The following is a 27,793-nucleotide window of genomic DNA, read 5'->3' on the forward strand; positions in this document are numbered from 1 at the left end:
AATGATAGTTATGTGTAGCGAAATATGTGATTGTGTGTGACAAATAATGTTAGAAAACCAAAGACCTTAAAAATTGCCCAAACATTCATAAACCAATTGGCCAAAGAGTTATACCAAAATACGTGTTCCGTAAACCCGAATGATCGCCACAAAAATAAGCGACGCTCGGGATGGCTCGTAACGAATCCCTCAAACGCTGCACAACGCGTAAAGGACGTTATTAGGCAAGCACGCAAAATCAAAGTCGCAAAAACAAAAAGTATACGCAAACAGAAAACGAGAACCAGCCAGGGACGCATTTTCAACGCCCCTGGCTGGGCGCCAATATTTCTCACGCCCTTTGTTGGGCGCTGAAGTTGCTGCCTGGCCTTTTGGTCAGGCACAGCAGCCTCGGTGCCAGCGCATAAAGAAAATACGTAGCAAAAAAAAAATCGTGAAAATTCCTGCGAGGGCGTATGAAAAGGCACTCGATTCTAAAAGCGACTTATAAAAAAAAAACTCCTTGTGTCGTTTTTAGGCCTCCTATAACGACTATGTTCGGCACTGAAACCGAGCATGCTAATTAAAATAACCTTGAATGTCACATGGGCAAAGTATTCAAAAATGATGTTCAAATAAAGTTTTCAAGGAAAAATAATGTTCGAATAAAAAGTAAATAAATCCGAGTCTAGACTAGGCTATGCCAAAGTACAATCTAAATCCTAAGTCTTAGTTGTCTTAGAATCGGTCCTAATGCTTGGTGTCGTTCTGCAAGTTAAAAGGTTAAAACATATTGAGTCTCCCTTCCTCACATTTAAAAGAAATAAATAAGCACCCATATGTAATTGTCATCCCTTGCTAAGAATCTACGGCCTCAATACTCTCTCTCACCAATAAAAAGAATATATTATGTAATTCAAGTAATTGCAAAAAGTATACGCAAACGCTTGGCGCGGCCCATGGCTGCGGCCTTGCTCGCAGGGCGCGGCCTCATGATTGCTGCCTTGCTCGTAGGATGCGGCCCATGATGCTGCCCTTGCTTGTCGAGCGATTGGCCGGCTCGCTTGCCGGCTTGTCGCTCGTCGAGCTTCCGATTCGTTTTCCGATTCCGAAATTCATTTCCGTTTCGAACAAGTATTTACGTTTCCGTTAATATTTCCGATTCCGAAATTTATTTCCGTTTCGAACAAATATTTACGTTTCCGTTAATATTTCCGATTCCGGAAATAATTTTCTTTTCCGACAATATTTCCGATTCCGCTAATATTTATGATTCCGGCAATCTATTTCCGGTAATATTTTCTGATACGAGCCATGTTTCTGTTTCCGGCAACATCTACGACTTGGATAATATTTATATTTCCATCATGAATCATATTTCTGTTTCCAGCAATATTATCATTTTCGGAGTATTTTTTATCTTGCCTTTTGACGATTTTAGCTCCCACTGAAACGAGATCCGTCGTTTCCGAATGTTCATAAATAGATTACTTAATGAATAACATATTCACTTAAATACTTGATCCGCTCACGTACTATTTGTGTGACCCTACTGGTTCAGTCAACAGTAAGTTGTGGATTATGTAGACACCTACTTTTGTCCTCATTCCCGAAAGGGAAGGTTCGATGATGAAAACGTAAATCTCCACTTGACAACGCATCTCCTATAAAATAACGAATCTCAATTCCCCTTTTCATTTCACCCGAAACCTGCTATTTATAGAAACCTGCTATTTATGGAAACCTGCTAAAAATAGTAACTGTCGTAATGGGTAGTTGTTAAAAGTGGCAAGTCATAAAAGATAGAAACCTGTCAGAATTAGGTGTTACACTCCAACATAAATCCTAAATGAGATAGAAATTGCGAGAGAATCCTATTCCTAATACGATTCGAAAATAAGAGTTACGTATTAATTAAAATCCTAACGAGCCTAGAGTTCGTAACGGGCCCAGACGCATCCCGTCACAAGGTTAATACTCACTAAAAGACTCAATTAAATCTCAAATACTCCGGATTCTAGGAATCCGAATCTGACTAAGAAAAACAGCCCAGACCCTATTTTCAACGCCTGGCTCTGGGCGCCGAAATCTTCGGCGCCCGGGCCTGGGCGCTGAAAATACCTGGTACGTGTTTTTTCCAAATTCCTCGTGGATTAGAGTTCTGCAATTCTATCTTTCCACGAACTCTTTTCTATAAATAGGGCCTTAAGTTCGACGTGAAAAGAACACAACAACACACAATTAATATTCTGAGTATTGACTCTAAACCCCTAAGCCTAAGCCTCACGCTCCAAAACTGATCACGCGTTCTGTCGCAATCGATCCATAAATCGAACAGAACGTATCCTGGCCCATAATTTGAGATTCCTTAAATAAAAGGAGAAATAGCAAAGTCAAAGTGGTTAGTTTTCTGAGAACCGTGACGCACCTCTCAAGGGTGCGTCGTAATGTGTCCCTTTTCCATGGTTTAATTGCTTTCCTCGCCCTTTTATGAACTGTTAAACTAACTAAAATCTGATTGTTCGATCACGCTTAATAAATATGATATTTTTGGGAAATTGGATTATCATGCTAGGTCCCTTAAAACAATCTAAATCAGATAATCGCGTTCGATCTAGTACTATATGTTGCATATTGTTAAAATCAACTCAGATTAGTTTAATAGTTAACGCATGTCCCTTCAATTATTTATGCTGAGCTAGTAAGGATATCCTGCCTCTGGAGTTATCGAAGAGCGAGTACTCCTCTCGGTAGTTACAGTCCCCCGAACCCTCAATCTCTACCCTGCGGGTGTACGTTGAGCGATCCCACCACCAGGGATCACAAGGGAACCTACGGCCGTCGTGGTCAAATATAATTGCACTCCCTTTATGTCACGATAACCGGGTTTTGTCAGTTTTTCTCATTGTCGTTAAAAACTGAATGGCGACTCCTATATTACTAGTCAATTGGGTGTAAACTCACAGGAAATCCAATTACACTTGATTTGACAAAAAGAAGCGTCACACCCACGAGGGACGAGGTCACGCATTAGCCTCGTGCTTTTTTCGACCCCCGCACAGTGGCGACTCCACTGGGGAAAGTGAAGAAAATACTCGTGCTTGCAGGTAATCAAAATAGCCGAAGGGTGAAACGATCCTACCCCGCGTTTATTTCCCCATCAAGTTGGGACGACCTGAAAATCAGCATATTAATGTGAACGGGCAGAACCGCATAACGAATCTTGGCTCCCTTGGTGTTTCATCCCGGGAGTTGGGACTAAGGATACCCATCGCCAACCGGGGGGTGCATACGCTTCGAATGTTGTCCACTCGGCACTTTCGCTAGTAGTACACTCGTCCCAAACCCAATCGCTCGCCCATTAGGTTCCTCTCGCCTGCATGCCCCATTGGCTTGCACTTGCGGGTTGGCCTCTTGAGCGAAATTCGTCTGTTGAAGACACTACCTCGACCGGGGCATGTGTTGGATCTACGATAGAAGCGGTACCAAGCCATAGAAGCCTATCATAAACTACATGACATATTATTATTGCCTCATGATGGAATGTTAGTTATGTGCAGCGAAATATATGATTGTGTGTGACAAACTATTCTAGAAAAACCAACGACCTTAAAAACTGCCCAAACATTCATAAACCAATTTGCCAAAGAGTTATACCGAAATACATGTTCCGCAAACCCGAACGATCGCCACAAAAATAAGCGACGCTCGGGATGGCCTGTAACGAATCCCACAAACGCTGCACAACGCGTAAAGGACGTTATTAGGCAAGTACGTAAAATCAAAGTCGCATAAACAAAAGTAGACGCAAACAGAAAACGAGAAGCAGCCAGGGACGCATTTTCAACGCCCCTGGCTGGGCGCTAGAATTTCTCACGCCCGACGCTGGGCGCTGAAGTTGCTGTTTGACCTTCTGGTCAGGCGCAGTAGCCTCGGTGCTCGCAAAAAGAAAACACGTAGCAGAAAACCGTTCGTAAAAAAAATTGCTACGAGGGCGTAAGAAAAAGCACTCGATTCTAGAAGCGACTTAAAAAAAATAAAATAACTCTTTGTGTCGTTGATAGGCCTCGTACGACGACAATGTTCGACACCAAAACCGAACATGCTAGTAACTATGAATGTCACACGGGCAAAGATTTTCGAAAATATAAAGAGTTCAAAGTGCACGCATAGCAGTCCAAATATACTAGTCCGACTTAAGGGTAGTCATAAAATGTCTAAAAACCGACTCACGAAACAAACTAATGTGTATCCTACTCCACAACAATAATGTAGGGCCCCTTAATACCTACCCGTGATAGCCATCAAGGAACGAGATGGAAGAAGCATATCCCGAACATCTATACCTAGAGGTCGCACAAACCCAAGAGATGCATGCTCTGGAACACGACCCTTTACGTTCTCAAAGGCCACTCGCCTCAAAGAATCGTGCTATGCCAAAAACGCTCCCCAACTCACATGCTTTCGGGCTATTGTTTGGGATATAAAAGAAAAGAGCGAAGAATGAAACAGAAATTATGGCATTAGCTCTTCAAGATGAATTGTTCGATCCTACTAAATTGATCGCTCCATCACCCTCAAAAGATGACCAAATCCAACGAGGGTGGCGCAAGACTTTCAAATGGACTAATGCTCGTGGGATGAAGTTCAAGATATCCGCGGGAGAGGGTCCGATGTACGAAGAATTAGAGTCTGAATCCGAGTCTGACTCCGAGTCCGAACCTAGCAAAATTTTAACCCCTCCCAAAAATAGTTTAGACCCGGAAATATCTACTCCGGGAGATCTTTTTGATGTAATGCTTCATGACTTTGATAAGATAAACAAAACTTTTGAGTATATGCCGCTTAAAAATCCGAGTAATAATGCAGAATGTCTCGCCATTAATGAGCGCGAAAAAGAGCCAGAAGAGGAATATACCGAACTAATAAAAGCTGTAAATGAACAAGAAATCAAAACTCCTATAATTGAGGACACAGAAACGGTAAATATTGGAACAGAAGAAAATCCTAAAATCATTAAAATTGGCCTCACCTTAACTCCCACTGAAAAGGCCGATCTAATCTCCACTTTGCGGGAATTCGAGGGTGTCTTTGCTTGGTCCTACAAAGACATGCCAGGAATAGATCGAGAAATCGCTGAGCATAAAATTCCGCTAGATCCCAAAATGACGCCAGTAAAACAAAAGCTACGGCGGCTCAAACCAGAGATAGCCTTGAAAATAAAAGAAGAAGTCACTAAACAATTAGACGCCGGCTTCATAAAAGTCTCCAACTACCCAGAATGGGTGGCCAATATTGTCCCCGTAGCTAAAAAAGATGGACGAGTGCGAATGTGCGTAGACTTTCGAGACCTCAACAAAGCCAGTCCCAAAGATGACTTCCCTCTACCTCACATTGACATACTAGTAGACAACACCGCAGAACACGCGCTTCTCTCCTTTATGGACGGGTACGCCGGATATAACCAAATACTTATGGCAGAAGAAGACATGGAAAAAACAACCTTCATTACCCCTTGGGGTACAAATTGTTACACTGTAATGCCTTTTGGTTTGAAAAACGTCGGGGCCACCTATCAAAGAACAGCCACCACGTTACTCCATGACATGATACACAAAGAAATCGAGGTCTATGTAGACGACATGATCGTCAAATCTAAAGACCGGCACGGTCACCTCCCGGCACTTAGAAAGTTCTTCACCCGAATCTTGAAATATAACATGAGACTAAATCCACAAAAATGTGTGTTCGGGGTAACCTCTGGAAAGTTGCTAGGATATGTTGTTAGTACGCGAGGAATCGAGGTTGACCCATCCAAGATCAAAGCCATTACCGAAATGCCCCCACCGAAAACTGAAAAACAGATAAGGGGCTTCCTAGGAAAGCTGCAATACATTAGTAGGTTCATTTCCAAGCTTACTATGACTTGCGAGCCAATATTCAAAAAATTAAGAAAAGAAGAAAAAGCCGAATGGGATGAACAATGCCAAATTGCCTTCGATAAAATCAAAGAATATCTAAGCAAACCACCTGTCCTTTCCCCGCCTTTGCCCGGAATCCCTTTACGCCTATACCTAACCGTCACGGATACTGCAGCAGGAGCTATGCTCTCACAGTGTGTACATGGATCTGAGCGAGCCATTTACTACTTGAGCAAGAAGTTCATACAGTACGAGACGAGATACACAGAACTTGTGAAAACCTGCCTCGCCCTCGTCTGGGCATCCAAAAAATTCAGACATTACCTATTGGCCCACACTGTTCATATAGTGTCACAACTAGACCCCTTAAAATAAATGTTCGAAAAGCCCGCCCTAAATGGTCTCCTGTCCAGGTGGCTAGTCATGCTCTCAGAATTCGACCTAAAATTCATGCCAGAAAAAATAATCAAAGGAAGAGCGGTAGCCGAATTCCTGGCCGAGCATGCCACGAATGAGGAAACCACGGAAGCTTACCTCCTCCCTGACGAGGAACTTCTGATGATACGAGATGACTATTGGACGCTATACTTCGATGGCGCGTCCTAGTCAGTCCCGAAGGGGCCCATATACCAATTTCCGTCAAACTTGACTTCGAGGCCACAAACAACGCCGCCGAATATGAAGCCTGCATAGTTGGGCTAGAGGCCGCAGTTAGCCTCGGAGTCAAGTATCTGCAAGTCTTCGGGGATTCTTCCCTAATAATCAACCATATATCCAAAAGATGGAAGGTCCGAAGCACTAGTCTCTCAAAATATCAAGCTCACTTAGACCAAATAGTCGAGCAATTTGAAAAAATCGAGTATACGTACTTACCAAGAGACGACAACCAATTCGCGGATGCACTAGCAAAGCTAGCTTCAATGCTCAACATCCCGAATGAATGGGACGGAATGACCCTTCGGGTCGAACGAAGGAAAGAGCCGGCTTATTGCTGTGCCATAGACTCCGAACCTGAAAACACTGAAGAAGAACCATGGTATAATGACATCCTTCGTTACAAAACAAATGGGGAATTCCCCCCAAACACCTCCCTGCGAGCACAAAAGGCCCTACGCCTCCTCGCTTCACAATATAGCATAATTCTGGGGGAACTATACAAATACACGCCGAATAAAATCAAGTTACTTTGTGTCCACCAAAACCAAGCCCAAAGACTAATGGAAGAATACCATAACGGCGTGTGCGGACCCCACATGAACGGAAAAATGCTATCCCGAAAAATATCCCGCTCAGGGTACTATTGGACCACTATGGAAACCGATTGCCATCACTTTGTAAAAACTTGCCCAAAATGCCAAATCTTCAGTAACCTTAACCACTTGCCTCCCTCAGAACTATACACCTTCACTTCTCCATGGCCCTTTTCCACCTGGGGTATAGATTTAATCGGCAAGGTAACACCAACAGGCGTAGGGGGACACGAGTACGTTTTAGTCGCAATTGATTACTTCACTAAATGGGTAGAGGCAGTCTCCTATGCAAAATTAACGGCCAAACATGTCGCTCGATTCTTAGAAAAGAACATATTCTGTCGATACGGGGTTCCACATGAAATCATAAGTGACCAAGGTTCCCAGTTTAGGGCCGAAGTCCAAGACCTGCTCGAAAAATATCATGCCAAACATCATAAATCCTCTCCCTACAAGCCGCAAATGAACGGCTTGGTAGAGGCGGCCAACAAAAATATTAAAGTCATAATCGAAAAAATGGCCGAAAATTATAAGGATTGGCCCAACAAATTACACTTCGCATTATGGGGCTATCGAACCTCAATTCGCACCTCCATTGGAGTAACACCCTACTCCTTGGTATACGGAATGGAAGCAGTTCAACCGATCGAGTTGGAAATTCCCTCCCTCCGGATCGTCCTAGAAAGCAAGGTGCCCGAGGCCGATTGGGTTCAAGCTAGGTACGACGAGCTCGTCCTTTTAGACGAACGGAGGTTGAGAGCTTTACATCACGTGCAAGTGTATCAAAAGTGCATCGCAAGGCAATTCAACAAAAGAGTCAAACCTCGAAATATCAAAGAAGGCGATTTTGTGTTAAAAGAAGTCCGCGCACCTACTACGGACCCTCGAGGGAAATTCCGGCCTAACTGGACATGACCATATTTTCTAAAGACCATCCTACCTGGCGGAGCAGTCCAACTACCCGACATAGATGGAGCGGAATTCGCTAACCTTACGAACTTAGACCAATTGAAAAAGTACTATATTTAATAAAATTCAGTCCGAAGTTAAGGCATCTAATAAAACACATTAAGACTCATAAGCAAGCATTTTGCGCATTACTCTAAGCAAACGGCATAAAACTCGATAAAGTAGAAAAAGCGAAGGACAAAACTTCAACGCCCAGGACTGGGCGCTGTTATTTTTCACGCCCAGGCCTGGGCGCCGATATTTCCTACGCCCGAATTCGGGCGTCATTCTCTCTCGCCACTTATCCTCCCGCTTCTGCAAGTGCTCGTACTCCTTTTTTCGGATCATCAAAAGAACCACGGACACTTGGGGGGTAGCAGATGTGTAATGAACGCCCCTTTCAAAAATTTCAAAAATCATGGCTAGAACTACGCGCGACCTGATTCAGACAAGATACGTAGGCAATCCTTATCAAGGATTCGGTCCAATAAAAATTAAAAAATACTAAAGTCATGGAGCACACCAAGACAAAAGGATATTACAAAGGGCACTATACCCCAACCCATGCACGGGCAAGGCCAAATAGAATGAAAACAAAGACACAAGAATTTTCAGGAACAAGCCCAACAAAGGAGTATGGCACGAGTCGGCAAAAAACGAAAAATAGTGAACATGCATATGTAATACCCCAAGTAGTCGGCTAGTCTAAAAATATGTGTGCACTCTTGTATGAACTCATTATTTTTATGGAATTCTTTCTCTTTTCAAAATTCGTCGTTGGTTTAGAAAGCTAATATTGCTATAATATGTTGAGGCAAAGCCCATGGAAGGCTCAAAACATTCTTGCACCAAAAATTCGCAAAAAATAAAATATATATACATGCGAAATACAAGAATGAATATATACAAAACAGGGGGCAAGCCTAAGACTCGTCACCAACCTTATGTCTCCAAGCCTCGCCGGTCCATCCACTCCACTCCCCGTGGTATGAGGACCCCCAGCCAGAATCACCCCAAAAATGAGGCTGTGGCTGCAACTCGGGGCTAGGCTCTCGAGCCACCGACACGGAACGTCGCCTACGCTCCGGCTCGGACCTCTCCCCGGAAGAACTCACCCCCACATCGGAACGGCGATGCCGTAGGGGCGAGTGTCGTTCCCTCTCTCTCCCCTCACGACCCCGTCCCCCACCCGAGGGACCTGCGTCATCGGCCCCGGCTCGTCCAGCCCCCGTCTGCAAAAACAAAAAGGAGGGTAAGTAACGGAAAGCCAAACAAAAGGTACACATCAAAAGGAAAAAGGAGGGCACATTACCCGAGTGGAGTGGGGGCTCCTTCAAGAAAGCGCAGATCGGGCCCGAACCAACGCGGACTTCAACTGGTTGATCACCCCCACCATCGCGTTGGCCGTACGGGCCGAAACCTGAAACAAGAATGTTAGTAACAAAAGAAAAAAGAAAGATATAAGAAGAGTGCACAAATAAAAGGTGCATACTGCCTGTACTCCCTCAGGGAGCGGAGCATGGAAAACCCGGTCTTCCGGGAAAGTCTCCACAATCTCGGATCCACTCTCTCCGGTATACGAGATCCGAGCATCGGGAAGCACCCATCCCCCTAATGAAGGGTCAGGATACTCCTGCACATAACACAGTAAACATAAACACATGGGCACGAGCATGAAAACACTAAGATCAATACAAAAATAGAGGGCAACTCACATCGCCAAGCTCCGGGAGACGAAGAGAATCCTAGATAAACTGATAATAGCTAGCTCCCGCTATCACCAACTCCGTCGCCTGCACGCCAGTCCTCGAGTGGACCCTCCACGACTCGCCTATCGAACGAGTAGATAGCATGGTCGCAGGCGGAGGCTTAGGCACCGAAAAAGCCCCGACCGTCTGCATACGTACCCGCTCTCCCAGGTACCAGACAGGGTCCCGACGGCCAACGAACAAGACCCGCATCTGGCTCAGGGCATAACTATCCCTGACCGAAGCATAAATACCCCTAAAAGAGAGCCATGGGGTCCAAACCACCTGTTTTGTACAAACACGGTCAGATCTCGCACATAGAAAATAAAAAGAATGGCGAAATACGAAATAGAGGATAAGATTCTGCACATGCTCAGGATTCCCGTCCCGAATGAGATCCCACACGGTATCGGGCGGTGGACGCACAGTCAGCTTCTTCTTCCAACCCCAACGACGACCGGCACGGTACTCCAAAGGCCTCAGCCCCTTTCGGGAAGCCAGCCAAGGTAAGTGCTCAAAGGCCCACAGCTACAAAAGGAAAAGACAATAATACGTCAAAAAAAAAGAGGCCCGGTAAAAGCGAGAAAACAAAAGAAAGTCTAGACACATACCTCGATCAAACGCGGCACTCCCGCCAATGTAATGACAAAGTGACGTCTACTCGGGTCCGAGTCGCGCACCGCCAAACTCATCTGGCCGACGAGCGTCGCATAGCCCAAATCGCCCCAGCAATAGTCACCCAGTGTAGACACGTCCTCCACCATGCCTATCCACCTCGGGTCAAAGGTGTCAGTCGGACCCGATAGAAAAGTGGAAGTAATGAAATGGAGGTAGAACAGTCGGGCCTGTCTCGAAGACGACTCCTCCACCCCATGCTCTTGGGCCCACATCAGGTCAGCGAAAGGTATCCCACGAGGCTGGTACAAAGGCAATCTCATGCCCATCCACGAGCCCAGGAGCCTGGTACCCTCAGCAACGGTCGGCGGTAGGCCATCCGACCTCAGGCGAACGGGGTTCCCTGTAAAGGTCAAGCCCGTCAAAGCCGTGTAGTCCTCGGGAGTGATCGTTATCTCACCCCAAGGAAAATGGAAAGTGTTGGTGGTATCCCACCACCACCTCATGAACGACCGCAGAAAGGACAGGGAGATGTTAAGCTGCAGTATCTCCCAGAAGGTCTCGACCACCGGAAACAGTGAGCTCGTCCTCACCAAAGCCTGGGCGTCCGGGCTCAGGAAACCAAAAACAGTCTCGCTCGTCACTGCACCGTAGCCGCGAGCCGTAGTCTTCCTCCTCGCGTGAAGGCGGGTAGTCACGTGGTGCTCTAGGTCGTATTGCAGGTCCCGACCGTCGTAGATCTCAGTACCCACCAATAGGGGTCCCGCGCCAGTAGACTGACGCGTCATGCCACGCTCCTCGTGGCCACCAGAAGGAGGTGATCAGGCATGCTGATCAATAATACAACAAGGCATTATACCTTTAACAAAATTGGCACTCACACCAATCACTAAAGGAGTGCATTCCACTCATAAAATGGAGTCATACAATTTTTGTTCCCTAAAACATGATACTAAGTTCATATTGAGCAAAAATTCCCTAAGTAAAAAAAATTAATTAACTCCTACAGAATCAAAATTCTTCCATAATTTGTCATTCATGAATTGTGAGGAACGCAAGCAATATACCAAAAACACCTACATCATAAGAAAACACTAGAGTCGTAGGTATACTTGGGGGCTAGTATAAAAATGCCCAAATTCAACAAGAATCAACATACTTGCGAAAATTAACATGCACAAACTAATTAACATGTTATGTAGAACATTTCCAACTATCTAATTGAAGGAAAGGGGCACAAAATAAAAAACCCCCAATCAATTTCATGCATAAAAATACTTGACAAAAATACTGAAATTGAGAAAAAAGGTCAAAATTACTGAAAATTACTTACATTGGGAAGATTAGGAAGTGATTTAGAGTAGAATTCGTGAAGAAAAGTTAAGAAAACGAGCAAAAATAAGTAGAAAGAGGTGAGGAGTTTGAGCGAAAATGGCGGAAATGGGAAAGGAAGGAGACGGTCCGCGTATTTAAAGGCCAGTCTCGCCTTCGCATTTTCAACGCCCAGCTCTGGGCGTTAGAAATTCTCGCGCCCAGAGCTGGGCGCTGAAAGTGATTCCCAAACAGCGAATATTCGCTGTCGGGCACGTGCAATCCCTATTTGTGTAAAACATCCGTTATCTGGACATTTCTTTCCCAAAAGCGGTATTTTGCAATATCGTTAACAAAAAATATACACAGTGTGGACCCACTTATAGGACACACCTAATCAGGAAAAATTGCGACCCACCAACAGGTTGTAATCACAAAAGCCCTTCTACACAGGCAAAATAAGGAAAGTAAGAAATTCAAAATGGGCTCGCCCACCCTCAGCGGGCGGGGTCTGCGTCACTAGCCGCACAGGTCCTCAGTTTTCAAAAAATGAAATTTTCAAAATTCAAAATGAAACAGGCTCGCCATCTTCAGCCGGCGGGGTCTACGGCACAAACCACGTAGGTCCTCATTTAAAAAAAAAAAATAACACAAAACAAATTTTAAAATAGATTTATCCACTTCTATCGGACGGGGTGTCCACCCTTAGCGGACAGGTTCGCCATCTTTAGCCGGCGGGGTCTACGTCACAAGCCGCGTAGGTCCTTATTTTCAAATTTCAAAAACAAGATTCGTCCACTTTTTCGGACGGGGCGTCCCCCCTTAGCGGACAGGCTCGCCATCTTTGGCCGGCGGGGTCTACGTCACAAGCCGCGTAGGTCCTTAGTCGCTGCAGCGATAACTTTTTCTGGTTTTCCCTTTTCCAAAAATTAAAAGGATTGGTTTTCCGTGTTTTCCAAAAAAGAGCGATGTGCTGGATTTTCCTTCGTTTTACGTCCCATAAAAACAAGGGGGTTTTCTCGTTTAACTAGCCCTGAAAATGAGAATCTTTAAAAACATTTTTACCTCGTGGTTGGGCTTGGCCAGGCCCAATTACACTTTATAGCTTTGATTTCGAAAACATCTGTAGCTACTCCCAATGACAAAGTGATGGAGTTTCTACACTTCTTTAGATCCTTCCAATGACAAAGTGAGGAAGTTTCTATACTATCCGTTGACAAATCCCAATGACACGTGAGGGATATGTCGACACTTCAAGTGATGACCCTTAAGTCAAATGTTATCACTCGGGGGCTCGTGAGACCCTCGCAAAACAGGTCACCATGGCTTGTGCGACGTACTCCGTCTAATACTTTAACCATCGTCTTACTCCAAGACTCAGTCAAAGTGGGGGCTAACTGTAGACACCTACTTTTGTCCCGATTCCCGAAAGGGAAGGTTCGATGATGAAAACGTAAATCTCCACTTGACAATGCATCTCTTATAAAATAACGAATCTCAATTCCCCTTTTCATTTCACCCGAAACCTGCTATTTATAGAAACCTGCTATTTATGGAAACCTGCTAAAAATAGTAAATGCCGTAATGGGTAGTTGTTAAAAGTGGAAAATCATAAAAGATAGAAACCTGTCAGAATTAGGTGTTGCACTCCAACATAAATCCTAAATGAGATAGAAATTTCGAGAGAATCCTATTCCTAATACGATTCGAAAATAAGAGTTACGTATTAATTAAAATCCTAACGAGCCTAGAGTTCGTAACGGGCCCAGACGCATCCCGTCACAAGTTTAATACGCACTAAAAGACTCAATTAAATCTCAAATACTCCGGATTCTAGGAATCCGAATATGACTAAGAAAAACAGCCCAGACCCTATTTTCAACGCCTGGCTCTAGGCGCCGAAATCTTCGGCGCCCGGGCCTGGGCGCTGAAATCTTCGGCGCCCGGGCCTGGGCGCTGAAAATACCTGGTACGTGTTTTTTTCCTAATTCCTCGTGGATTAGAGTTCTGCAATTCTATATTTCCACGAACTCTTTTCTATAAATAGGGCCTTAAGTTCGACGTGAAAAGAACACAACAACACACAATTAATATTCTGAGTATTGACTCTAAACCCCTAAGCCTAAGCCTCACGCTGCAAAACTGATCACGCGTTCTGTCGCAATCGATCCATAAATCGAACAGAACGTATCCTGGCCCATAATTTGAGATTCCTTAAATAAAAGGAGAAATAGAAAAGTCAAAGTGGTTAGTTTTCTGAGAACCGTGACGCACCTCTCAAGGGTGCGTCGTAATGTGTCCCTTTTCCATGGTTTAATTGCTTTCCTCGCCCTTTTATGAACGGTTAAACTAACTAAAATCTGATTGTTCGATCACGCTTAATAAATATGATATTTTTGGGAAATTGGATTATCATGCTAGGTCCCTTAAAACAATCTAAATCAGATAATCGCGTTCGATCTAGTACTATATGTTGCATATTGTTAAAATCAACGCATGTCCCTTCAATTATTTATGCTGAGCTAGTAAGGATATCCTGCCTCTGGAGTTATCGAAGAGCGAGTACTCCTCTCGGTAGTTACAGTCCCTCGAACCCTCAATCTCTACCCTGCGGGTGTACGTTGAGCGATCCCCACCACTAGGGATCACAAGGGAACCTACGGCCGTCGTGGTCAAACATAATTGCACTCCCTTTATGTCACGATAACCGGGTTTTGTCAGTTTTTCTCATTGTCGTTAAAAACTGAATGGCGACTCCTATATTACTAGTCAATTGGGTGTAAACTCACAGGAAATCCAATTACACTTGATTTGACAAAAAGAAGCGTCACACCCACGAGGGACGAGGTCACGCATTAGCCTCGTGCTTTTTCGACCCCCTCACAGATTAATATTATTAATTCCACATGAACTGAAGCGACCTCTAGCTAGGCATTCAGTTCACTTGATCTCACTGAATTTATTAACTTGTTAATTAATACTAAACCGCATTTATTAGACTTAGAATTAAATGCATACTTGGACCAAGGGCATTATTTCCTTCAGTCTCCCACTTGTCCTTACGGACAAGTGTGCATTTCCTAATTCCTTTGTCGCTTGATGCCTGCTCATGAACATAAGGTAAGAGTAGTCATCCTTATTATGTCCAGAGGTATTTCTCCGTTTCAGAGTTCAACTGATCAAATAAACAGATAATCATAGCCTTTGATTCATCTGAGCACGACCATGCATTTTTCAGTTTCTAACTCTCCGAGTGGCCTTGTACAACTTGCAGCGTCTCATCTCGATTTATGGGAGGACAATCCCAATCTTGTGATCATGTGGTTAGACTTCGTTTGATAGGTGATTATCTGAGCGATGCCATTATAGTCTCCTTTTACGGTGCGACGCTTGACAACATCAAAGTAACCAGTTCTCAAACAAGTAATCTCAAATCACTCAGGTATTGAGGATTAGTGTCTAATAATGTAATGAACTTTACTTATGGAAGATTTTCATCTCTTACAGTAAATTTTCATAGGTCTGTCCGATACTAATCTTTTCAAGTAAGTATCTATGCAAATGATTGCGACATTGCCATGTCCATAAAGTTCTAGAAACAGAACTACTAGTCATCTTGCACTCTAGCGTTTTCTATGCGTCCGCCTTTATAGAAAACTTTCGACCAGGGACCATCTTCAACTTTTGATATTCAAGTTCACTTGATAAACATTTCTTAGTCATAGGACTGGTCCTGATAGTCTATATAGAATATATTGTCAAATTGAAAGGACTCATCATTTAATACTAAACCAAGATTAAATGGAATATCAAAATACATTTCATATATGCTAAATGTTCAACCCTAATGGTTTCCAACCATGGGCCTCGAACACATTTTTAAAACAATTAGTTGAATTCAAAACTATGCTTGATTTACAGTGCCACAATGTGAATGTTGTTTCTCACTCTTTGCATAGGTTTAGTTATCACGTTTTGCCAATCTATAATATCCTTTTTCATCGAATTCCTTTCGAGATCACTACTACAAAAGCCTTGGTTTTTAGACGCCAAGAGCTCGACGCTTGAGTACAGGCGTTGAGTAGAAAAATTCCCTCCCGCTTTTTCTCGACGCTATTCGGAGTCGAGGTGTGTTTAGACAGCTTAAAGCGTCGCGGAAACATGTGCCTTACACGTGTACATGTCAGTTCACCCTTTAGTTGGAATACGGAGTATGAGCTTTCCCTTCTTGTCCACATCAATGAAAAATAAAACTTAAAAAACCGCCTCCTTCATACCCCGTACCACCATAACTTTCAAACCCTAAAAATTCATCATCTCCCACACGGGTTAGAGCTACGATTAACCCCATAATTTTGGATGAATTGTGTACTCAATTTCCCTTCCTTGTGCTACTTGAATTTCGGAGGTACCAATTAAACTATTTCATGTCATATTCCCCTGGTTAATTTCTTGCAATGTTCTATTTTTTTGTGATTTTGTAATTTCGTTAACTTTCTTGCTCATATAATGAATTTTAGATAGTTTCTTTCCTCTAAATTTCAGAATTTCTAGTGTTTTCATTTAATTATTCATCTCGAATCAATTTTATTTTCGTGTCTTGCTATTCCAGTTCTTGATTCCGATTTCGTTTGCACCCTTTTCATTTTCTCGATTCTTCTCAATTTCCAAATTCTTTGATTAGTTGTTTGATTTGAGTAACTTATTTTTTGTTATTTGTGTATTTTTTAGGTTTATTTTCCCTTTTTCACGAAGAGTGGAGGTTTGAACGAAGATTGGAGGTTTAAAATTGAAGGTATTATTTTGTCTCCCATGTTCTGAATTTGTTGGGTATTTTAGGTTTTTGTTCAAGTTGAACTTTTTGTGCTAGATCTTGTTCTAGTCTATGAATTGAAGTCTGTCGACAATGAAATAGTGTCATGTTCGTCCTTTCTTTGTCATTCTGTAGATTTCTCTCATCTTTCTTTCTCCTGACTTCATATTCGATTAATGTTGAGTTATCATTTGGGTACATTATTATATGTCTACGCTTTTAATATTTGGTATCATTCGATTCTGCTATGTCCAATTGGGTTTATAATTTGTTTTTTTTCAATTCAGTTTAAGTATAGGAAATTTGGCAGAAAATAATACAACTTATTGTGTAGATCCGAATTTAAAGTTGTTTGTTCTTAGTCAAATGAATCGGTATATGCTTGATTGGGTTGACGATGATGTTAATGTGCTGATTTAGTTTTGTGATTAATTTGTGAAATGCTGGGATTTGTGAAGTGTATTCTGTGGGAATTGTATTATATAAAATTCAGTGAAATCAATAGGGAGTACTTGGACATCTTCCTTGTTATCTCCTTTATCTTGACCCTCTTCAAAACCTGATGCTCTCATGTCAAGAAGTTTTGTTTGGCTACTGGTGACCAGACTTCTCCTTATTATTGGTTTAGATTGTTGTCCTTGTTTTTCCAAACATCCATGTACCCGGTCACCAATCACTATGCTTCTGTTGTCTTGCAAGATACAATAGTTACTAGTTATTTAGTTTGTACGTTAAGAGGGGATTAATGTTCAGGGAATTGGCGTTACTATTGTTGCTTTAATTAGGTATTGGAGTTTACTTGGACTGATTTTGATGAATGTGATTGAAGTTTTGCTTCTTGCGTCTGCAACCTTTTATTGTGAGGCTGAGAAATGAAAAATGAAAGGTTGAGAAGGTAATGGAAGGTTGAGAAATGAAATACTTGAGAAGGTAATGGAAGGTTGAAAGACCAAGTTCAAGAGTGATTCTTTTTTAATATTGTGAGGTGGGTTAAGCCATCTTTTTCTCCTGGTCTTATGGAAATATTATTGCCCCTTCAACTCTGTCTTAGTCGGTGGCCTTGTTAGAATGAAGCACTAATTTGACTGGTAATGGTAATTGTAATCTCTCATGTGGCCCTAGTTGATTCTCATCTTGAGGTGAACAACTTGATCTAGTATCTTGATCCTCTATTAAATGGTATGATTATTTTTTTCTACTAACTACATCTTCTTCATCCAGTGTTGCTCTGTGCTTTGTTCAAACAAAAGAAATCAAGTACACAAAATTGATTATTCACTATTAAAAATTAATTTTGAGCTGTGTATACCTAAGCTTTGTTGGATTAGTGAAGGGACGCTTGTTAATTTAAGTTATATGGTTGTTCCCCTTTATTAGTTGAGTTGTCTTACTTCCCTCTCACTCCTTTACACTAATCCACTGCGGAAAGGCTTCTATGGCTTGTATCAAGTCAGAATGCAAGTGGAATGAATTTGCAAATAGCTCACTCGTTTTAGTTATGGGTAAAAATTTCCTTGCAAATTAAAGGGTTTTTCACCCCTTCTCTTTCTTTCTATCTTACCTTCATTGTCAATTTCGGAGTACATGTTTATATGATTTAATAAGTCTTGTTAACGATATAGGGAATATACAGGGATTTGATGTTACAATAGGTTAAAATTTGAGATGGATGTTGGTCATCTCTTTCTTACGTGCTGCTAGAGATTTTTAATAAAATTTTTGGGGTTTGGAGGGTATGATGTTACTAGAGATTTTTAATAAAATTTTGGGCTTTTTCAAAGTTGGAGATGTTACCCAGTTAATAACTATAGTTCGAAGTAGTTTGAAAAGTTTTGGAGAAATAATTAGAGTAAATTATTGGAGCATTGTTGTTCTAGCTAAATTGCGGGTTCTTAACTCGACATGAAAGTAATCTGAAATCACGAGCATCAGGAATCCAGCCTACATCCTGTGTTTTCTATTGGCTCTACCTTATTATTCTTCACTTAGAGATGATACTGCTGACAACTTTCACCTTTTCTTAATCTTTGCATCAGTTTCTTTTTTTTTTTACCATTGAGATGATCTGATGCGGTTCTGTTTTCGTCTATTATAGGTGTCTAATCAGGAGGAAGACATGCCGAACATGGGTATTCATGGTTTATTCGCTACTCTTGAAACATGTTTGTTCTATTTTTCTTGCAGCGTTAACAACTTAACCTGAGGTTTATTTTTATAGGTATTCTGTTCTGTTAGGCAAAGCCTAAACTTAGGCCCTTGTTCCATACTCCCTTGGCCATGATGTCAAATAGAGAGAAAATCACTTTCCAGTACTTCAAGAAGCTGTTTGCTCAAGTTACAAACCCTCCCATTGATCCTATCAGGGAGAAAATTGTGTCATCCATAGAGTGCATGATTGGTCCTGGAGGTGATCTCACAGAAATGAGTGAGGAGCAGTGTCATCGTCTCTCACTGATGGGGCCTATTTTATCCATTAAAAAGATTGAATTAAGAGGTTGGCGTAGCAACGTAATTCATATCACTTATCCCAAGACCCTGGGCAGGAAAGGCTTGGAGCAAACGTTGGACAGGATCTGTGCTGAAGCTAGGGATACAATAAAGGTTACACAGTTTTGGTGCTTTTTGACAAGTATGTCTAATCTCTAATGTGTCACTTTATCAATTTTTTCTTGTCCAAATGAGTAAAAAGAAAAGAAGAAATTTATTTTCACAAATTAAGTGATGTGACTAATCTCTTTATTTGTCCCTTTCTTTCTCTTTTGTAGCTTTCGCGCCAAGTGTAGTTGCAGTGAGCTCTCTATTGCGTGTACGACGAAGAACCCTTTGATAATATCATCATATCACATTGTCTGGTTCTCCAATGTGTGCTTCTGATATAGGTTAGATTGCTTCTCTCAACATACATATTCATTCTTACAATATAAAGTATGGTCATATTATATAAATTGCAAATAAATACTCTTACTGCTCTTTATAACTAATGAAATTAATATTAATCCATAATTAATATTCATTCTTACAGTATGAACTTCTTGACTATGTCAATCATCTATGTGGTTTCAATGGTATTCAACAATAGATAAATGATACTCATGTTCATTTTGATTTCAATTTCGAACCCATTAAATTGTTTTTTTCTTTTTGGTTTTCTGGTGATACAATCTAGGTTTAAATTGACTTTCTGGGTAAAAATTTAATGGAATTTAGGGGGTTACAAAATTCTATCGAATTTAGGGGGTTAAAAATTGAATCGAATTTAGGTTTTCATGGATTGTATGGTTTTGATGTTTGGGAATCAAATAAAATTCATGAACTGAAAAATAGCATTTTTGGTTGATCACGAGGGAATCCCCCTGATTTCAGCATCCTTTCTGTGACAGTGATGATGCTATTGCTGCACTCCTTGAAAGTTCTGGAGAATCTTTGGAAGAATTATATCTTAATAACATCTCCAAGGTATCAATCTAACTTCTTTCTGATGCCTGTTGTCTGTCTTTCTCCTGCTGTTCTTGGGAAGCCTGAACGGTGGAGCCATCTATAGTTGGATTCTCAGAGTATGCTATTTTCTGTAGGTTGGCCAGAATACCACCATTTATCTTGCCAGGCGTTGCAAAAATCTCGAGTTCTTGGATCTTTCATGGTGTCGCCTCCTTACAGACGAGACACTAGGATTAATTGCAGACAGTTGCTGGTCTCTCAGGTTGCTCAAAATTTTTGGTTACACACAGGTAAATAATTTTTTTGTTCATGGCTTGTAATGATAAGCAGTTGGGACTATTCGTTATGCTTTCCTATTGCCATTGGTTTATAACTGATTTTCCATGCCAGATCTTTGTTTATACTAATTTGTATTTGTGTTTATACCAATTTGTATTTATACTAACAAGTAAGTAACGTGCATGAAGTTCATTACCAACTCTCCCTACTTATTCTAGTGCAAACAAGTAATGTGCATACTAGCAATTAGATCATTGACTAAGTTACTGATCGTATCTATTCTAAAATAACAATGACTGCTCTTGTGACGGTCAGTCTCTGATTTGTTAGGGAGATAGGTGATGTATGGAGTGGAAAGGGGTTGTTGATAATGAGAGATGTTAATAATAAGTAATGAGTGATGACATTCAATTCCACAGAATGCTTATTTGAGGACCACACTACTAACAAGATATTGGTTGTTAGATCAAAGTTATACATACTATTTGGACTGACTTGTTGCCTAGCAAGTTTCCGGTGTTATAATCTATTTTAGATTTTTTGGAGCATGATGAGACACTTCACAAGAAAGTAAACTATTTTAGATCTTGATTATGGAACCGAATATTTCATCATCAGCGTGGGTCTCTTTTTTTAGGTAAGGACATTGTGAATCACAGGAGCATAGGTGTTCCTAGGATAGGGTAAGGTAGAGGTGTTCACAGGAGCACAGAAGGATAGGTGTTCACCCAAGACATTTATTTGAATGTCTCTTCTCCTATTGTTTCCTGTCCACATCACACCCTTTCCTCATCTTCCAACTCAAACTTACCTATTTTTGTACCTGTTATTCTTCCTGTGTTCCTAAACTACCTTCCAAACATAATGATTTTGTCCACTCTATACCTGTCGTAAGACTTAGATAAATACAAATACCAGAAGACATTTTCTTCCTCTTCTCATTCATTTTATGTTTTTTTAAACTCAAATCCTACTTTTTGTTCTTTCATCTCAAATGTGATGGTTTATCTTGAGCCATCATCCTATAAGAAAGCTAAAGATCGTCCAGGTCGGGTTGATTCCGTAGACAAAGAAATTCAGGCTTTAGAATCAAATGAAACAGAGTAACCTACTGATCTTCCTAAGAGTAAGAAGGGCCATAGGTTTAACCTATTGATCTTCCTAAAGTTGCACTAGAAAAACCGTTCTTCTAATTAACCAAGGTAATGAATTCCTTCTGCAGTCATGATGAATACGAAATAATGAACCTACATGAAAAACTAATAGGCTAAAGTCCAAAAGATAGGTAAACAATTTGCGTGATTAAAATATTTATATGAAATTCTCCTCATGTTGTATTTAATTTCCTTCGTGGTTTTGGTTTCCGACTTATTATGTACTTATTATATTTTAATTGTATTTTTCTTTGAAGGTCGTCCAACGTGATAAGGTGCAAAAGCAGCATGAAGGCCAAGACAGTTGAGCTTCATATGAGCTACTACCATCGATCATCTATATGTAGTATATACAGTATATCCTAGCTAGTTAGCTTTTCTAAGTTTTAGTTTTAATTTCTTGGGTTTGATTTATGATGTTGTTTTTTACTGTTGGTTAGGATTTTGGTTAGTAATATTGATGCGTGTATGTTTGGATTCTGGTTAGTAACATACGTGTACGTACTATGAATTTTAACTACTTAAGTTAATTTTATTGTTAATTGAAGACCAGTTATTCACAATTTAAGTTTCATTGATCTTGTGTTGCACTTTATTTTTAAATTTATAATTGTGATGAGTAATGTTTTATTATATATATATATATATATATATATATATATATGATACATGAATAGGTACGAGTAATAAAAAGAGCTTATATGCAATACAGAATACGTGAAAAAAAACCTTCTACAAATAAATGTGGACGCTTTTTGGAATCGTGTTATCGTAAGCATTAAGATTAAAATTCACGCCAACTTCTTGACGCTTTTAATCGTCGACAACCGAAATTTCTGGACGCTTATTGGCGTCGAGAAAATAAAATAGTTAAAAGGTGGGCATAGCGGGAAAATAATGTTGTCGACACCAATATCAAAAGTCTAGACGAAGAAAAGCGTCGAGGTTCTCGACGCCGAACAAAAATTGGGGTCTGCAAATGGCGTTGTCATTCTTGACGCCTAAAAGCGTCGAGAAAATTCTCGACTGTCATTTTCTCGACGCTTCTAGAAAGCGTCGAGGTCTAAATTAGCGACGCTTTAAGGCGTCGTAAAATGGTTAAAAAAGCGTCTTCAAGAGGCGGGATTTGTAGTAGTGGATAGGATAATAAGATCTTTTGAGTATGTTTATTTTTGTGATTTAGTCTTTCTTGCTTCAAGAGTGGTTCTACGCATTTTGCAATGAAGAACCATCAAGCCAGCAGACATGTGATCCACCCAAGTTCAGAGAAGAACTCTTTAACGTAAAGAACTCTGTTTCATTGCCTCTTAGGCAATAAGTTCTATTAATTCAATTGTTTAGGTTGCTAGTGATGCTTTGTTTGGATTTACTTATCCAAGCAGTTCACAAATATGTGGAAAATTTTCCATAAGTACCTCTGAACATAGAAATTAATGTTTAATTTCCCACGCAACAACTCATGGTCTTCAATCCATGTTGCCATTTCAAAACACGATGCTCTGTAGCTCGTCCTTGCAATTGGTTAACTCCATAGGGATCTTGCTTGATCCTTTGCCAGTGTTTATGCGTGTAGCATCAATATTTAGCATATCTTCATTTCCTTGAATGTAGAAATATTCCTATGTACCTTTTCAAGTACCATAAGTTTTTCTTAAGACCAATAGAGATTGGTATATGTTCGTCGTGCCTAAAGCCATACAATACATTTTTGGCGATCCTCATATTATATCATACATGATAAGTTCTTTTTCATAATTACTCTCAATTAAATTCTATGTAACTTTAGCTATCCAATTTCAGTAGATACTGAATCCAACTAAATTCTTTGACATATAATATAGGTGAAGAATCTCATTAGATTCTTTGATGTTTAACTTAGTAAATGCTTATACATGGTTCAAACATTCATTACTTAGATTTATTCATATGGGTCGAATATCTCTAATGGAGACTTTCGTGTTTGATTTAGTAAATGCCATTACTGAATCTAAAACATGCAATATTATAAGATCTTTGTAAATATATCTTAATACCCAATATGTACTAAATTTCGCCTTGGTCCATCATTGATGAATAATTTCAAATCTAAGTCATTAGCATTTGAATGTTATTTCACAATAGAGTGATATGTGTGTGATACACATAGGACCAATTAAGTTTTACGTACTCCCACTAAACTTCTTATGTATCTATATGAATTTTGTACATTTTATGAAACTAAAATACTTATTAGCTTCACTACAATGCAGTTCCAATTCCCAATTGCTTGCTTAAATCCATACCCGAATTTTATTAGCTAGCATTGATTTTAAGCATTATTTGGATCCACAAATCCTATGACATACCATATACATAGTTTCTTCCAACATTTTATTGAGGAATACGTTTTGTCATCCAATTGTCATATGTACCAATATGCAATCATTTCTTGATTTATAGACTTGAGCATTACGATTATGCATGAGGTTTCAACACAATCCAAGCCATGAATTTGCTTGTACCCTTTAGCAACCAATCTAGCTTTGTGTGAAGACACACTTCCATGTTTGATAGTTTTTATCCTTAAAACCAATTTGCAACCATTAGGTGTTAACCTATTCTTGCAAATCAAAAAAATTTCAATTTTGTTATCAAAATATTGATTATATTTTATGGCCTTTAACCATCTAAAACATTTGAGTCTATATATAGCCTCTAACCATTTTAGGGAATCTGGGTTTCGTTATAGCTTTCTTACAAGTCACAAACTCATTAATCTACATGATAATAGTTTGACTACAAGTTGTAGGTTTCTTCACTATCTAATAGAAGAATCACATAGTGTCAGTGACCCGAACTCTATGCCTACATGGGTTTAGAACATCAAACAATAGAATATCAATATCCACTTAAAAGTCCTTTGAATATTCTGTTCTCCTTGAAGCACTTGTAAAGTCTTTTAAGAGATGTCTATTCTTTAAAGCTACTTCTAAAGTCCTTAAAGAATAAGTGTTCGGATTTTCTGAACAACTTCGAAAAGCCTCTGGAACGCCGGTGTATGTTTTTTGTTCGCCTTGAAGACTTTTGAGGTCTATTTTATCCCACTTGTCATTTTGGAAACGAATCTACAAAAGGACACTATTTCGAGAAAACAAACATTATGTTCTCAAAAATTCGTGGTAGAAACAATACCCTTGTGTCTCATTTGAATAAATCACAATGAAACATATATCTATGCTTGGGGCTTAGTTTGTCGAATAACAAATACTAAGCTCCCACTGAGTTTAGGAACTCTTTAGATATATATTATAAAAAGATATTCTGAAATTACTTTTCAATAGCTTTGACGAATTTGGTTTAGTTTGGTGGTAGTTGAGCATTTGGTTTTAGAAATTATAGGAAAAGTCTTTATGATTCATCATTGATCGAATCAAGTACTAATTGACTTTGATCATTCCAACTTAGATATGCCATATCTTATGGAGCTAGATCGTGAAATTACAACATACAATCATTAATGATTAGTTTTGGTCTTAAAGTAATCATCGTCATGATCTTACCTAGATCTTTATGATTTCTTGTCAAGTGGATTTTATACTTCTGAATCTTTGAACTAGCCAAACAGATTCAAATTTATATCACTTTGAGTAAATAAACCAATATTCACTCAAATCTAGGTGAAATAATAAAGTCATAAAATCTTTCTTTAGCTTTAAACTCTATTGTCTAGGTCTTCTAACAATAGTTCATATCTTTTGTTACTTTCAACAAGACTAGCTTGTCTTGAATTGATTTAGAAATCAATCTACTTTCAAAAGTCCATCAAAATAGTGGTTGTGAATGTTGACTTGTTGACATGGTCTATGCAACAATGCTAAAGGTTTGTGGAACTCAAATCAAGAGATTAAGTTGAACCTAGTAAAGTTCTTATTGTTAAAGAGTTGTTTGTTTTAATCAAGCATACATGACTCAGCCCGTAAATGAACATTTCATTCAAATAAACAAACAAACATTGTTTTTCTTTTTCTTGAATGTGAGTCTTTCTGTGTTTGAAGCAGAAATTTAGGTATGCTGATTAAATAGCCATTAAGTTCTAGCCTTGAAAGGACTTAAAACAAACTAGATGACCCTACAACTAATGTAGCGATTCCATGCTTTATTTCCCACTTGTAGATCATTATTTTATCCTAGCTTCCATCATTTGAGTTATTACCGAAGTAAGAACCACAAGCGGTATATGATACCAAGGAAGTTTGATTGCTAGGTCACTTCTCTTTAAACATAAACTTATATGTAGAAATGGAATCGTAAATTCCTTTCATTTGTTCCTTGTTTTCCTATTTCTTGTACCCTTTCTTATAGTGTTAAGAATTGACTTCTCTAGTGTTGACTTTTATACTTTGTTATACATGTCCAATGTCACTCCAACAAAGTTCTTGCCATTTTATTTATGATGAATATTCTGTTTCAACTAGATGATCTTACCAGAAGCTTCTAAAGTTCTCTAAGCATCAATCTATTCGAATGTCTAAGGACTAGACTCATCCGAGAATTAAATGGACAAAGATACTAGGTTGTTAACCATTGGTAAAGCTGAGCGATTAAAACCAATGCTTTATGATCTCAAAACTACATTGTATTTTAAATTCACAAGCATGAATCGGTTTTCCGTTCGACTTTGATACTCGAAAACAACCATAAAAGTCTCTAAAAGAAACGTACATTTTAAATTGCTCACTTCTCTCACTTACGTGAATCGTTCTTTGATTCACTTCCAATCGTGGAAATTTATTGTTACCTTTCTAAAAGGATTTACTGCAGTGCAAGATATTTAATTATAAACAATAATTAAAACATACATTGAAGCATGCAAAGTCTAAACATTTATCATGAGTAATAACTTGAAAATTAAAGGAATCATGCAATTTAAACAAGTCATTGGCATTTTATTCGAAATATGTTCCAGCATGTGTGAATAAAATGAATCCAAATTCCTCAAAATCATTGAAGAATTAAGCACATTATGTATTTAGACTCAATTCTAAAATATTTTAGGTAAGCAAATCCTTTGCTAATAGTCTAGAAACTACTCTTGGTTGATAGTTACGTCTAAGAACTTATTAAGTAAACCTATCCCATTTTCCACGACATAAAAGGACTCCTTACTTATATCGTTGAGTTTTACCAAAACTAACATGTACTTACAATTATTTATGTACCTTACCCCTTTAGAATTAACAAGTAACACCTCGCTATGGCGGAAAACTATTACTTAGATTGTTGTAAAGGTTACCCAAGTAAGCGTTACGTTGGTTAGATTTTAAGTGAACTAAAATCCTTAATCATGCAATATAATCAAGCCATAATCTGATGCATTATTAAGACATATTTAAAGAAATAAATAACTTAAAGCATGCATAAGATATAAATGTGATCTAGTATGGCCCGACTTCATCTTGATTAGGCTTGTATAATTAACAAGATTATGCTTTAAAATTGTTAAACATATACAGTAGGTCAATCATAGATTCAAGATTTACATACAAGATTCGCAAATATTTAATTTAACATCATAAAAATTATAAATTTTGCGTTCGAAAAACTAAAAGCTCCGAAATGTCATAGTTAGGCTTCGAATTTGGGAATTCTGGGTTCGGCGACAAGTCTCTGATTTTTGTCAAAATTTTAAAAGGTATTATCGTTTACGGCGTTTAGTGCCGAAAGATCCTGCGAACATATTATCAAATAATCGCACGAATTTGCAATTAATTACATACAACGAAATTAATCACCCCTTTAATTCATTGAAAATTTATAAAATTTAACCATGTTAACTATAATTGATTATGGAATTAATTAGAGGATCTGATACCACTGTTAGGTTGTGACAAATATAAAACATATATTTCATGCGGAAAAACCATAAAGCGAGGAATCCAAATTAATTGCCACATAGTCAATTAGCATAATTTAGGATACATACATGTGATGCGTGCCTTCCCTAGCTGCTCCCGAACCGAACAAGAACAAGTTTAGGACTCCAAATGTCTCCCCTCCGTATATAGTCAACGGCACGCTCGGATCCGCCTTAGATTCAAATAACTAGAATTTTCTCTAAGGTGTTATGTTTTATTCGAAAGCTTAGTTATTAGTTTTAGGCAAATTATTAAATTCGTTCTTAAACTTAAACTATATGAATACTTATTGATTGTAGTGTATAAATTGTGATTATGAACCACGTATTTATAGGAAGGAAATATCGGACTTAGATTTCCACTAGGATTCAAATAACTAATTCTATCAGATTTCTAGTTAAATTAATCCATTAGAATTTAATGTTTAATTAAACACAAAAACA

The 27,793-nt window shown here is 39.4% G+C and overlaps 3 long non-coding RNA genes across 4 annotated transcripts; all 3 read left to right on the top strand.

Annotated features, from left to right (window-relative positions):
* The first annotated feature begins 15,993 nt into the window (after window positions 1-15,993).
* Window positions 15,994-18,873, top strand: LOC130463816 (uncharacterized). 2 transcript variants are annotated; one of them, XR_008923981.1, is made up of 4 exons: window positions 15,994-16,180; window positions 16,504-16,567; window positions 18,681-18,723; window positions 18,804-18,873. It is a non-coding gene; the product is annotated as an uncharacterized lncRNA (long non-coding RNA). The 2 variants fall into 2 exon arrangements; XR_008923980.1 differs by having other exon boundaries at window positions 15,995-16,180; window positions 18,681-18,856.
* Window positions 18,874-20,013, top strand: LOC130463817 (uncharacterized). The gene is made up of 3 exons (XR_008923982.1): window positions 18,874-19,214; window positions 19,351-19,464; window positions 19,966-20,013. It is a non-coding gene; the product is annotated as an uncharacterized lncRNA (long non-coding RNA).
* A 9-nt stretch (window positions 20,014-20,022) lies between these two features.
* Window positions 20,023-21,918, top strand: LOC130463818 (uncharacterized). The gene is made up of 3 exons (XR_008923983.1): window positions 20,023-20,041; window positions 20,158-20,313; window positions 21,714-21,918. It is a non-coding gene; the product is annotated as an uncharacterized lncRNA (long non-coding RNA).
* The last annotated feature ends 5,875 nt before the right edge of the window (window positions 21,919-27,793 follow it).

This window comes from Spinacia oleracea, chromosome 6 (assembly GCF_020520425.1).
Source record: "Spinacia oleracea cultivar Varoflay chromosome 6, BTI_SOV_V1, whole genome shotgun sequence".
NCBI lineage: Eukaryota > Viridiplantae > Streptophyta > Magnoliopsida > Caryophyllales > Amaranthaceae > Spinacia > Spinacia oleracea.